The following is a 14472-nucleotide window of genomic DNA, read 5'->3' as shown; positions in this document are numbered from 1 at the left end:
TTTCATGTATTCATAGAATAATGTTTTATTGTATAATTATGATATGTGTTATATTTAAATATATATTGCCAGTAATTTATTTCATTGCATATTTTTTTGAAGTTCAAATATGGAAAATGCTATGAGCAAAGCTGAAGTTTGCATACCCGATAGTGGTACAACACACACTATCCTCCGAGATAAAAGATATTTCTTGGAACTAAAACCAACAAAAACAACGGTGAATACAATATCAGGTCCTGTAGACTTGATTAAAGGATGTGGTAAAGCACAATTTTTGTTACCTAATGGTACAAAATTTTTGATCAATGATGCTTTATATTCACCACAATCGAAAAGAAATTTGTTGAGTTTTAATGATATATATTCCCATGGGTATGATACTCCAATAATGAATGAAGGGAATGAGAAATATATGTGTCTTATCACATATAAATCAGGAAAGAAATATGTGATTGAAAAACTACCAATGCTCCCTACTGGATTGCATTATACACATATAAGTCTCATTGAATCAAACATGGTAGTTGATAATTCTTCGATATTAATCAATTGGCATGATCGATTGGGACATCCTGGTTCAACAATGATGCGAAGAATTATAGAAAATACACATGGTCATCCACTGAAAGACCAGAAGATCTTTTAGAATAATAAGTTTCAATGTAAAGCATGTTCCTTGGAAAACTTGTGATAAGACCATCACCAGTCAAAATCCAAACTGAATCACCAATGTTTCTTGAACGTATTCAGGGATGATATTTGTGGACCAATCCATCCACCATGTGGACCATTCAGATACTTTATGGTATTGATTGATGTCTCCAGCAGATGGTCACATGTATGTTTATTGTCAACTCGAAATGTTGCATTTGCAAGATTACTTGCTCAAATAATAAAATTGAGGAATCAATTTCCCGATTATACAATCAAGAAAATTAGACTTGATAATGCTGGTGAATTTACTTCCCAGACTATCAATGATTATGGGAATCATTGTTGAGCATCATGTTGCTCATGTACATACACAGAATGGATTGGCTGAATCATTGATTAAGCTCCCTATTTCTATATGGGGACATGCAATTTTACATGCTGCTTCATTAATTCGCATCAGACCAAGTACATATCATAAATACTCCCCATTACAGCTTACATTTGGTAAAGAACCAGACATTTTTCATCTGAGAATTTTTGGATGTATGGTGTATGTTCCTATTGCACCACAGCAAAGAAAGAAAATGGGACCTCAAAGAAAGGTTGGAATTTATATCGGTTATGATAGTCCATCAATCATTCGATATCTTGAACCTCAGACAGGCGACGTGTTCACAGCACGTTTTGCTGATTGTCATTTTAATGAGGAAATTTTCCCAATGTTAGGGGGAGAACAGAAACATACCGAAAAGGAAATTACATGGTATGTATCATCATTGTTACATTTGGATCCAAGAACAAAACCATGTGAAAAAGATGTACTACAAATTGTACACTTGCAAAGAATAGCAAATCAAATACCAGATGCATTTGCAGACACAAAAGGGGTAACTAAATCATATATAAATGCTGCAAATGCCCCTGCTCGAATTGAAATTCCAAAGAAACAAATTGAAGATACTCATGATGTTATTAAATGCCTGAAGCGTGGAAGGCCAGTCGGTTCCAAGGATAAAAGTCCCAGAAAAAGAAAATTCATAGAGAAACACGATGATCACAAAATAAAGAATGATGTTTCTGAAAAAACACATGATGATCACAAAATAGAGAATGGTGTTCCTGAAGAAACACATGATGATGAAAATGTTCTGTCAGAACCACAAACTGACGAGAATCATGAAATCTCTATCAATTACATTAATACTGGAAAAATATGAAACCGAAAAGATATAGATGAAATTGATGATATATTTTCTTATAATATGGCAATCGACATCATAAATGATAACGAAGATCATGAACCAAAATCTTTTGGTGAATGTAAAAATCGGCAGTATTGGATAAAATGGAAAGATGCCATCCAGGTTGAATTAGATTCGCTAAATAAACGTAATGTTTTTAGGACCTATACTCCTTACACCTGAAGGTGTAAAACCTGTTGGATACAAATGGGTTTTTATTCGAAAGCGAAATGAGAAAAATGAAATAGTAAGATATAAAGCTCGACTTGTTGCACAAGGTTTTTCTCAAAGGCCTGGAATTGATTATGAAGAAACGTATTCTCCTGTGATGGATGCAATTACGTTTCGGTATTTGATTAGCTTGACGGTATCTGAAAATTTAGAAATGCGTCTTATGGATGTTGTTACAGCTTACTTATATGGATCACTTGATAGTAATATATATATATATATGAAAATCCCTGAAGGATTTGAGATGCCTGAAGCACGAAGTTCAAAACCCAGAGAATGTTATTCTGTGAAATTACAAAGATTATTATGTGGGTTAAAGCAATCCGGTCGAATGTGGTATAATCGACTAAGTGATCACTTGATGAAAAAGGGATATGTAAATAATTCAATATGCCCTTGTGTTTTCATTAAGAAAACAACATCCGGATGCGTAATTATTGCTGTATATGTTGATGATTTAAACATCATTGGAACGAATAAGGAAATTCAAGAAGTTGTGTCATACTTGAAGGAAGAATTTGAAATGAAGGATCTTGGAAAAACCAAGTATTGTCTGGGTTTACAAATTGAACAAAAAGAATGTGGAATGTTTGTTCACCAGACAAATTATACAGAAAAGATCCTTAAACGTTTTAATATGGATAAAGCAAATCTTTAAGTACTCCAATGGTTGTTAGATCATTAAACATAGAAAAGGATCCATTCCGTCCATGTGAAGATGATGAAGATATTCTTGGTCCAGAATTACCATATCTAAATGCCATCGGTGCCCTTATGTACCTTACAAATTGTACAAGGCCTGATATATCTTTTGCCGTGAATCTGTTGGCAAGATTTAGCACATATCCAACAAAGAGACACTAGAACAGAATTAAACATATATTCCGTTATCTACGAGGAACGACAGACATGGGACTTTTGTATTCAAAAAATGCTAATCCAAGTATAATTGGTTATGCTGATGCTGGATACTTATCTGATCCACACAAGACACGTTACCAAACTGGATATGTATTTACTCGTGGAGGCACTGCAATATCTTGGCGTTCACAGAAACAAAAGCTCGTAACAACTTCATCAAATCATGCCGAGATTATTGCACTACATGAAGCAAGTCGTGAATGTGTGTGGTTAAAATCAATGACCCAACATATTCAAATTTCATGCGGATTATCATTCGATGAGAAGCCTGTAATACTATATGAAGATAATGTTGCATGTGTTGCTCAAATGAAAGAAGGATACATAAAAAGCGACATAACTAAACATATTCCTCCTAAGTTCTTTGCATTCACCAAGGAGCTTGAGAAGAATAAATGTATTGATGTTCGTCACATTCAATCAAGTGAAAACTCATCAGATCTCTTCACAAAGGCACTTCCTACGTCAATATTCAGAAAGCACATATATAATATTGAGATACGCAATCTACGAAATTTGTGAAGAATTGTTCATGTCAACATCAGGGGGAGTTTACGTGACTGCACTCTTTTTCCCTTACTATGGTTTTATCCCAATGGGTTTTTCCAAGTAAGGTTTTTAACGAGGCAATACAAAACACGTAATGAAGACATCATCGTATCATGATCATCATCACAAGGGGGAGTGTTGAAAATAAATGATTTGAATATTGAAAAGTAATAGTTGAATATTTGAATGTTGAAAATAAGAGTTGTAAAATTAGAAATTTGTGTGTGATGATGTAGGTAATGATGTATTTTATTTTTTGGATTATGTGTAATGAAACTCTATAAATAGATCTCTCATTTGTGAAGAAAATCACAATTGAGTAGAGAGAATAATATTATAAAGTGTGTAGTTTGGTAAATTTTGAGAGTTTGAGATTTTTACTTTTTACCATAATTTTTACTTTTTCACAACAAAAATAATGTCATGGGTCTTTTCACATAGTCATTACTTACAGTTGGTCCCAAAACTAATTTTGTTGGCCCAAAAAAAATAAGATGAAAACCCAACAAGTTATTTGCGGGCTATTAGAGGAAAAGAAAATAGGCGACCCAGTTGCAGTTGAAAAATTGACCTAGTTTTGGCCTTAAAACAAGGCCACCAAGCCACATTCAATGTCGTTTGACATCATGCAAATAAGGATCAAACAAAATCAGAGGGGGAGGATCACAACTCAGACAACTCATCAATCAAACACAAAATCTAGCAAACAATTTACAATATTTAACGTTTCAAATTCTTGCATCGATGTTAATAGATTTTTTAATTTCTAGAATATATTTTCAAGTTTGTAAAGATTTTCATTTCAATTTTTAGATCATAATCATGTGTTCATACCACTTGAATAATTGCCTTTTCAGTTTTTCAGTAATCGCTTTAAACCGAGAAGAATAAAACTTAAGTTCGAATCGGGACTCATATTGTTTTATAATTAAGAAGTTAGATAATCTTTTCTCACATTCAAATTAGTACATTGCATATGTGGGAAGCCCAAAAAAATTAAGAGCAAACACTTACATCAACTTTTGAGAAATCAATATACAAGTTAGAAATGCAATGACTAAATGATTTCAAGATATTTCTCTTTTATCTAGAACTCTTATATGATTTTATTTATGTATTTACGTTTGTGATGTCTATCACATATTTGGCAAAAATTTGTGTAAAACGATCTCACATGTCGTATTTTGTGAGACATGTCTCTTATTTGGGTCATCCATGAAAAAGTATTACTTTTTATGCTAAGAATATTATTTTTTATTATGAATATCAGTAGAGTTGGTCTCACAGATAAAGATTTGTTAGATCATCTCACAAAAGACCTACTCCATATCTTTTATATTTATTTATGATTTGATTTTTTGTTTTCTAGTTAAATCAACTCTTAATTGGATTAAATTAGTTTTATGATTAAAGGCTATCATTAGTATTTGTATAAGGAGTTTCGATATTTTAATTAATATGAAAATCAAGATTTCTCTCATGTTATGGCGTTTGTGTAATATTATTCACATTAGTGGAAGCCAACGATTCTGCCCAAGATATTTTTCCGACCATGCCTACTCGACGTCTTATTGTGGCAACCATGTTTATATAACGATGCTCGTGGAAGAAATTACTCTTCTACGACAAGTGGTGGCCGAATTGCATACTCAATATCCACGGATGATGACAGTGATATTGAAATTTTTTTTCCATATCTCCATGGTCTTGATCGTCATGCACACTGAGCCATCTCTGCACTTCATGAAAACGAGGAATATTGTTGAGAATCGGCCTTCATGGTGGAGATTTTTGCATTTTTTTTGGAAAAGTACAAATGGATGAATTATTGGATCTATCGTGCCCCGAGACAGGGGTAATCGACATCGGCGTTGTTTTACAACTACACAATTGAAAACAATAAGCCTCGTAATATAATATTAACAAAAACCAGTTTATTACTCATAATCAACCATAAAATTATTTTTACAACGTAAATTCTTAAAACTATAAAAATATACGGAAATGTTTAGAACTTGAATTAAAAACTTAAAAGAACATAATTAAAATAGAATTCCCGATTCATCTTATTACCAGCACCAAAACTTGTTTTGTTCGTCTTCCTTGATTTCCTCTTCTGTCTTATCTAGGGAGGGTAGAGTAAGGGGTGAGTGATATGACATTCACTTAGTAAGTGGGGACCTTCGAGTACATACATAACATGAAACGTCTACTACTCGTTTTTCTTTAAAATATACTAGAAATTTTTTCTTCCTATCCTTTCATTTGGTCGAAATATACTATACATATATATATATATATATATATATATATATATATATATATATATATGTATTTTTTAAATATACTTTTGCATCATTTAAAGTAAACCAACCAACCTGTTATTTAAAAATCCAAAAGAACGTATGCAAAACATAGAATCATAAAATCGTAAACCAAAACCTAAAACTAACATTTTTCGAAATAACGCATAAACTCTTAAGTCTCTCAACCAATGAAAAGCATAAAGTCATAGAATCTTTGAAATAATCTTTTAGCGGAAAACTAGCAAAGTTCCTTGGCTTATGTGTACCATCAATTCAGCTAGTTCAACCATCAAGTCTTTCAGCATCAACAACATAATGCTCACGTGCATCGATCACATCTAATGAGTCTATTGACTCGGTAAACATAACTCACAAGTACAGTGAAAGGTAATTTTAATAAAATAGTTTTTATGAATATACATAACTTTAAATCATTTATCTTTTAATCATATCCTTTTTCTTTTAATCATATACGTATATGTTTCTCTTTTATTGAATTTAGATCGTTAATTGTGACTTTCGTATCAGCTGTAGGTCGATGGATCTATCTACGTATAACTTTGGTACCAGGCGGCGGGGACACCAGCGATACTCTCACCTGTCAACTGAGCATTGACCTTACATATCAATATGTCATCATATCATCGCATCAGTCACAATCAATTCATCTCCTTCAACCTTTCATTATTTTCATCACTTATAAAAATTCGTGCATATATATATATATATATATATATATATATATATATAAACGTGTGTCCCGGTCTTAACCCGAATCGACTCGAAACATAACCAAACTTGGACCATAGCTTATTAACACCTGGCCATATCCTATACAATCCAAATCAAACCATTTAGAACCATTGAACAAGCCTATAACCTTGCTGGAAATTCTGTACGATTGCAAACCAAACCCTAGCCCTAGCCAAATTAAAGCCATTCGATTCTAGCCCTTAACCACCATGTCCAGACCCTAACCAACCCTTTTAGAGCCATGAACGACCCCTAGAGACCTTGCTACAGCAAGCTTAAAGAGCCTATAACCCACAGCCCCCAAACCCATCCTACATGGTGCGCACGCTGCACGCCCAAGGATCACACTACAGCCCTTTCCCTTCGAACCAGTCTTCCCTTGATCATCCTAGAACCATGACTAGGCCCTATTAGGACCCTTGAACACATCCCAAACAGCAGCTAGCAGCCGTTCACTCCTAGGACAAAAAACGCGAACCCTAGCCCCTTTAAAACCAAATTTTCATTCAACATGTTTCCTTATCTTGTCCGGCCCTTAAAAATGCATCTATGGACCCTTATACTTGTGGAAAAATGTCCCTTCTCATGGCCCTATCATGGCAGCCCCTTTGTGCATTATAAACATGAATTTACAAGCATAAAAACTCAACTTTTATTCAAATTTTGTCATAAAAACGAAAATGAAAGAAAGTGAATCATGTTGTCATGCACACATGAAATAACACATATAATATGATATGAATGATGAGTGAAGGAAGAATAAGGCGTGCTTTTGCATATCATAGGCACAAAAACAATTTGCGATTCAAAGAACGTTGGCGGCGAGGGATGAGACTTGCTGCATTTTTCCTCAAAAATCATTTGATTTTGTCTTGGTTGTGTGGTGTGTGATCACGTAAGCTGGTGGAAAAAAGAGTCCTAGGGTTGCTTGGTGTGAGGCATGAGTTAGATGGGAATAAAAGATTTTGGAAGCCTTGATTTTTGATATAAAACACTATGGTACAAAATTATTCCTAATAACCTTGTATAATAGGCCCATTAATCCCATTGTAAATGTAACGCCCCGGAAATTTAAAGGTCCACGCAAACCACATGCATGCAATTATTAAATTCTTTTGTATTTTAATTAAATGTTTTAATTGCATGAAGTAATTATGTTGTGCATAGTTACATGTTTAAAATATATTTTCTACATTGTTGCATAAAAATGTATTTTTAAATGTTATTTGCGTTGCGATCGATGAACGGAGACCGAGGGCTGAAAAACGTAAAATGTTTTTATTAAATAATTGTCTTTAATTATTTAAAATATGATTGTGGGTTTTTCTTATTTTTGAAAATAAGGGGTTTTGAGGTGATTTTATATGTCGGGACGTAAATTTTATCGGTCTTGGATTTGCAACAAAAATACAAACTCATTGACGACCCGCCGAATAAATTCACAAACTTTATTAAAAAAACTATTTTTAAAATTATAATTAAGCACCAATGGGCCTAAATTACCTACTTAATGGTCTAAAGCCTAATTAGTGATTAATTAGACTATAAAATATGTTAAACCCCACCCTTAAACTATTTTTCTAGTTGTCATCTCCTCGCCGTCGTTCTTCGTCGTCAACGTATAATTGTGCGTTTAATACGTAAAGGCACGCCATATTCTCCTTTTACTCATCCATCACACCATAGTATTTATTTATTGTGTTTTGCATGAAAAACAAGTTGCATCATGTTATATTTTCGGATTTGCATCTTAGGTGATTTTTAAGGCTTGTGTTGTCACCCAAAAAACTTGTTTATTGTGTGGTTTAGGGGCTGCCATGAATTAGGACATGAATTAGTATGTATTTCTACAAGTTTGAAGGTCTAGAATCGCACACAAAAGCAACCAAAATGCTGTGCAAAAAAGAGAAAAAAAAAACAGAAACGTTAGCATGAACCAACTTGCTGTCATGGAATTGTGGGGGTTCGTTTTTTTATGGGTTGGGACCAGAGCTTGGCTATGGTCCGTGAGGGGCCTAGGGAAGAGTCCTAGCCATGCTAGGACTCGAGCTAAGTCCTTGTTGAGAAGGACTCCACTCGAGAATTTGAAAAGGGAGTAGCGCAGGTACAAAAGCTGGTGCAGGGGAGAGATGGCTCGGCCTGGGGGTTTTGGGCTGGGCTAGGTCAAGTCATTAGGGTCCTAAGAGGGTGCACTAGGGTTTGGGCAGGGGCTGGTGCGGCTTGGGTGTGCTGTGGCTCGAAGGAACATGATGAAGCATTGACGGCATGATACACGCGAGGATGCTGCCACTGGTTCAGTGGTTTGCTGCTCACGTCCAGGGGCTTGGGTTTGTCTGGGTATGGTCTGGGCGTGGTCCAGGGTCAGTTAGGGTCAGGGTGGACTCGATGGCTATGTTGGATCTGTTTTCTATACGCCCAAACGCAGCGGAAGTTTTAAATTTTTTTATTTATTTTGACAATCAAAATATGATTTGCTTTGTACGCTCATATGATTTTAACAAAAACATACATAGCATGTTAGAAAATTATACCTTTGTGAATTATTCACGTGGCTCCAACTAATCCGGCATAAACGGATTAGCTCTTGTTGATTCCCTACGAACTTTCTTCGATGAAATCCTTTCTTTCCTTCTAATCAGATCCATGACTAAATTGTATGTTCCTCTTCCAAATTGCACTAGAGAATATGGAAGAGATTTTAAGCGGGAGAACAAATATCGAGAGACGGCTCAAAACCTAAAATTCAAGGTGGCCGAATTTCTTCTTTTTTGAGGAGAGGTTCTCGAAAATTTTAGCGTCATGGAGGCTAGGGTTTTGACTTCTCAATCCCTTTTATAATTAACACTTGACCTAATTATCATAGTATAATAATTGGGCCCATTAATTAACATTAATGGGTTTTGATTGATTCATTGGATTAGTCCAACTAATTTAATCAATTAATCAAGGTCCATTAATACTTTAATTATTTAATATGTTGGACTTGTACTCTTACATTTGAGTTTAATAAATTAAATTCTCAAATTTTATATATTCAACTTCTTGAATTTATTCTCTCAAAATTTAATTATCATAAATTCAACTCCTTGAATTTACTATATAATATAAATTCAACTTCTTGAATTTATTCTCTCAACGGGAATGTCAGAACTCATTTCTGATTGCACCCATCGGATCATGGTAAGAGCATCTAGTAGCATCGCCCCATGATCCCCTAGGTATCACTGATAGTGTCCTGCAAGAACCAGTCGATTATGATTAACGTACAGTACGATCCTATCATCTCATATATCTCGATCGAATCTGCAACCATTGGTTCATCAAGGGTTGCATATTAATTCGATAACTATGTGATAACTATAATAGTGGCATCGCGTGTACTATTTGGAGAACTCCTTCTCCAATGTACATCTCGTACTCTGGCCAAAGATTCCATACACTATTATTTCATCAGATCACATAGGATATCCACACCCGTAGGTGAGCGGTGAATCCCCGACTACAATGCACTGGCTCCTATATGTGTCGCAACTGTACCCAACCTCGCCACCTGATTACTCTCCTAGAGCCGGTAAACGAGTCAAAGCACAGCCCTAGCATATAGAGCCTCAGTGTTGTCCCGGGTCGTAAGGACTAATGGTGTACAATCATAACCACGGACTTATCCTCTCGATGAATGATAACCACTTGGAAAGTCCGAGGGAGGATTGTTCGGTATAATCATCATATGACTACCCATCTGCATGTTTGGACATCTCTATGCCTTTACTAAGAAACACAGTATACAACATCACAGATGCTAGTCTCGAGCTCAAGCGACCTTTATCCATGTTTTAGGCGGCTGAATCGACTACGAACGAATTTAGATCATACAGTGTTTACAAACGAGTTTCAACATCGAATTACGATTCATTTGTATTAAAGTATAATCAAGGTCTTTATCTATGTTTGATAACATGGGTATACAGATAAAGAAATAACAAACCATGAAATAATGAATTATATTAAAATAAATATTGTTCTTTACAACTGATTCAATAAAATCCCTAGTCAACAGTTGACTTGCAGGGCATCTACTCTAACAATCTCCCACTTGACCTAGAGCCAACTACCCATAAACTTTAGTCACATTGCTTCGCGATGCTTCTCAAACAATGGTCCTGGCAAGGGCTTCGTAAGTGGATCGGCAACGATTTCTGCATTGGGGACTCTTTCGACTGATATGTCTCCCCTTCCCACAATCTCCCGGATGATATGGAATTTCCTCAGTACATGTTTGGATCGCTGATGAGACATCGGTTCCTTTGCTTGCGCAACTGGCACCAGTGTTGTCGCAGTACACCGGAACTGGATCAACTCCATTAGGAATAACGCCCAACTCTTGGACAAAATTCCTCATCCAAACTGCCTCTTTGGCTGCAGTAGATGCAAGCAATGTACTCAGCTTCAGTGGTGGAATCCGCAACGGTGTCTTGCTTGGAACTTTTCCAAGAGACAGCCGCACCATTAAGCATGAATACAAAACCAGAGGTCGATTTCGAATCAACTACATCACATTGGAAGCTATAATCAGTGTAGTCTTCCAATTTTTATTCTCCACCCCCATAGACCATGAACAAGTTCTTAGTCCTTCTCAAGTACTTAAGAATGTCTTTCACGGCCTTCCAATGCATTGGACCAGGGTTTGCCTGATATCTGCTTGTAACACTCAAAGTGTAAGAAACATCAGGACGAGTCGATATCATACCATACATAATACTACCAATAGCTGACGTATATGGAATACGTGTCATCATCTCTATCTCTTCATCAGTTTTGGGACACATAACTTTAGATAGAGTAATACCATGACACATTGGTAAGTATTCTCTCTTGGACTCTTCCATAGAGAATCGTTTTATAACGGTATCGATATAGGTGGCTTGGGTGAGTCCGAGCATCCTCTTTGATCTATCTCTATAGATTTGTATTCCCAATACATAGAATGCTTCACCCATGTCTTTCATGGAGAATTTACTGGCTAACCATACTTTAGTTGATTGCTGTAATCGTACATCATTCCCAATGAGCAGGATATCATCAACATAAAGTACTAGGAATGTCACTGCACTCCCACTAACTTTCTGGTACACACACAGTTCCTCAGGATTCTTAGCAAAACCAATCTCTTTGATAGTGCTATTAAATCTGAGGTTCCAACTCCTTGATGCTTGCTTGAGATCATATATTGATCTCTGAAGTTTGCATACCTTATGCTCACTTCCTACTGATGTGTATCCCTCGGGTTGAGACATATAAATTTCTTCTTTGATGTCTCCATTGAGGAAAGCAGTCTTTACATCCATTTGTCATATCTCATAGTCATACCATGCTGCTATGGCTAGTAGTATTCTAATGGACTTAAACATAGCAACTGGTGAAAAAGTTTCCTCATAGTCAATTCCTTGCCTTTGAGTATAACCTTTTGCAACCAGTCTTGCTTTGAAGGTCACTACCTTCCCATCCGCCCCAAGCATTCTTTTGTAGATCCATTTGCATCCTATGGGAACGATTCCCTCAGGTGGATCCACTAATGTCCAGACTGGTTTGAATATATAGAGTCCATTTCTGGCTGCATGGCTTCAAGCCATTAGGTTGAATCAGTATCAGATATTGCTTCTTTGAAATTCATTGGATCACATCCAACACAAGACTCATCATGGCCTTGTTCATGAAGAAGCGTATATCTTGCAGGTGGTCTAATAACCCTATTAGACCTTTTAGAAGCTTGTACTTCAACTATTGGTTCTTGGGAAATGGGTTCAACTTCTATAGTTGAGGGAGTATCTTGAATTTCTTCAAGTTCTATCATGTTGCCTTTTCTATCTAATAGAAATTCCCTTCCAAAAAGGTGGCATTTCTTGAAACATACACTTTTGCTTCATTGGGATGATAGAAATAATATCCAACAGAATTCTTTGGATATCCTACAAAGTAGCACAAAGTGGATCTACTATCCAATTTGTCTCCCACTGTCTACTTCACGTAAGCAGGACATCCCCATATTCTCATGTAAGAATATTTGGGAGTTTTTCCCATCCATATCTCATATGGTGTTTTATCCACTGCTTTTGTATGGGCATTATTCAACAACATTTCCGCAATTTCAAGCGCAAAGCCCCAAAACGATATTGGCAATTCAGTGAATCCCATCATAGATCGAACTATGTCCATCAAGGTTCGATTTCGTCGTTCAGAAACACCATTCAATTGTGGTGTTGCTGGTGGAGTCCACTGTGAGAGAATCCCATTATCTTTTAGATAACCCAAAAATTCAGCACTTAAGTATTCTCCACCTCGATTAGATCGAAGTGTCTTAATACTTCTTTCTAGCTTATTTTCTACTTCAGATCTGAATTCTTTGAACTTTTCAAATGCTTCAGATTTGTGTTTCATCAAATAAACGTACCCATACCTCGAATGGTCATCAGTAAAGGAAATGAAGTAGGAATGCCCAAATTTTGTGCTAACACTTAGCGGGCCACAAACGTCCGTGTGGATCAAATCCAGTAGACCATGCACACGTTCCATGTTTCCATTGAATGGAGTTTTAGTCATTTTTCCTTTTAGACAGGACTCACAAGTTGGTAGAGAATTTATGTCTGACAAGTCAAACATGCCTTCTCCCACTAGCTTGTGCATCCTTCTTTAAGAAATATGAACTAATCTAGCGTGCCATATTTGTGCGGGATTTGGATCTTCTATTTTTCTCTTGTTTGTTGTTCTTTTTGTATGCGCTTGGACATTGTTTAACGGAATATCTTTAATTTTAAGTTATAGAGATCGTTTGTTAATTCTACAGTTCCAATCAAACATTCATTTTTGTATAAATTGCAAACACCTTTAGAAAAAACACAAGAAAACCATCCCTATCAAGCATAGAAATAGAAATAATGTTTTTAACTAATTCAGGAACAAATAAAACATCTCTCAAAAAAACTTAAAATTATTGTCCAAAATTAAAGTAACATCTCCAATGGCAGTGGCAGCAACTCTTGCTCTATTTTCTAGTCTTAGAAAGGTCTCACCATCTCTAAGCCTCCTGCTTCTTCCCATCACCTGCAAATCATTGCATAGATGAGAACCACATCTGGTATCCAATACCCAAGAAGATGAATTAATAGAAACATTAACTTCAATATAAAACATACAATGGCTAGAACGCTTCTGGGCAAGATACTCCTCGCAATTACGCCTCCAATGTCCAGGCTTTTTGCAGTGGAAACAGACATGTTCTGAATTGTCAGGCTTTGTGGGTCCCAGATTTGCTTTCTTGTATGGCTTTTTGTTGGGCTTGTTCTTCTTTGGAGGGGCATAATGCTTCTTGTCTTTATTTGGGGCTTCTTTTTTCGTACCATACGAAGAACCCACTAGAAGAACATGCTTTTCCTTTTTAATTGTGGCCTCATAATTAGTAAGCATATTGACCAACTCTTCAAGGGTGGCCTCAAGCTTGTTCATAATTAAATTAACCACAAATCCATCGAACGAGGTAGGCAAATACAGAAAGAGAATATCAGTCGAGAGCGCACTAGGTATAACTAAATCGAGTCCCACCAACTTCTCAATGAGCCCAATCATCCAAACACCATGCTCATGGACTGAAGTCCCCTCTCGCAAGCGTGTAGTCATGAGTTCTTTAACAGTCGCATGTATTTCTGAACGAGTTTGTACAGCATACAATTCTTTCAGATGAAGGTGAATGTCAGCAGCATTCGCTACCTCCTCGAACCTCCTCTGAAGTTCATTCGACATAGAAGCCAACATGTAGCTCT

The sequence above is a fragment of the Primulina eburnea genome, chromosome 4, assembly GCF_022965805.1.
Source record: "Primulina eburnea isolate SZY01 chromosome 4, ASM2296580v1, whole genome shotgun sequence".
Taxonomy (NCBI): domain Eukaryota; kingdom Viridiplantae; phylum Streptophyta; class Magnoliopsida; order Lamiales; family Gesneriaceae; genus Primulina; species Primulina eburnea.
Note: the sequence above shows the minus strand (reverse complement) of the source record.